We start from the raw sequence: 617 nt of genomic DNA, 5'->3' as shown, positions 1-617 counted from the left end.
GGTTACTGGCCAGAGCTGTGAAAGGCCGCTCAGGTTTCCTCTTAACAAATTCAATAAACAGGTTATCACTTAAAATCAAGCGGACTTGATTCTCACAGAGCGAAATTATAGCAGCACCTGCGTTTTGAGAGTGTTGACACTTGATGCCACCCCGTGAACAGCTGACTAAAATGCGACATTTTTAACCCTGAACGCGGCGGCGTGTTAACTAACAGATTCTAACCAACCCCGAGGAGAGCGAGCTGTTCGCGCTGCTTGTGAAAAGCTTCTGTCAGAAGTGGGATTCGAACCCACGCCTCCAGGGGAGACTGCGACCTGAACGCAGCGCCTTAGACCGCTCGGCCATCCTGACTTAGGTGATAGCGCAAGTTTTAGAAACGGAACAGTGGATATATGATGATGGGACGTTCCCACGATTCTGCCTGTAGCACATTTAGATAAAAGACAATGAGAGGAGGCGCTGAAAGCGTCAACAGAGCCGCTCCTGTGAAGATAAGGAAGCGAAAGTTCAAGTTGCTGCTCGTTTACCACGTGATAGACACGCTCGCTCTCAAACCTGCAGCCGTTTGACATTTACCTCGACGGTGTAATGTGACAGTGTAACTGCCGCTGCTTAC

At 49.4% G+C, this 617-nt stretch overlaps 1 non-coding gene across 1 annotated transcript; it reads right to left on the bottom strand.

Annotated features, from left to right (window-relative positions):
• Positions 1-269: 269 nt before the first annotated feature.
• On the bottom strand, positions 270-352 carry trnal-cag. Its single transcript has one exon. It is a non-coding gene; the product is annotated as a tRNA-Leu (tRNA).
• Between the last annotated feature and the right edge of the window lie 265 nt (positions 353-617).

This window comes from Simochromis diagramma, unplaced genomic scaffold, assembly GCF_900408965.1.
Source record: "Simochromis diagramma unplaced genomic scaffold, fSimDia1.1 OVJJ01000590.1, whole genome shotgun sequence".
Taxonomy (NCBI): Eukaryota; Metazoa; Chordata; class Actinopteri; order Cichliformes; family Cichlidae; genus Simochromis; species Simochromis diagramma.
This window is presented reverse-complemented; position numbering and strand designations above follow the sequence as displayed.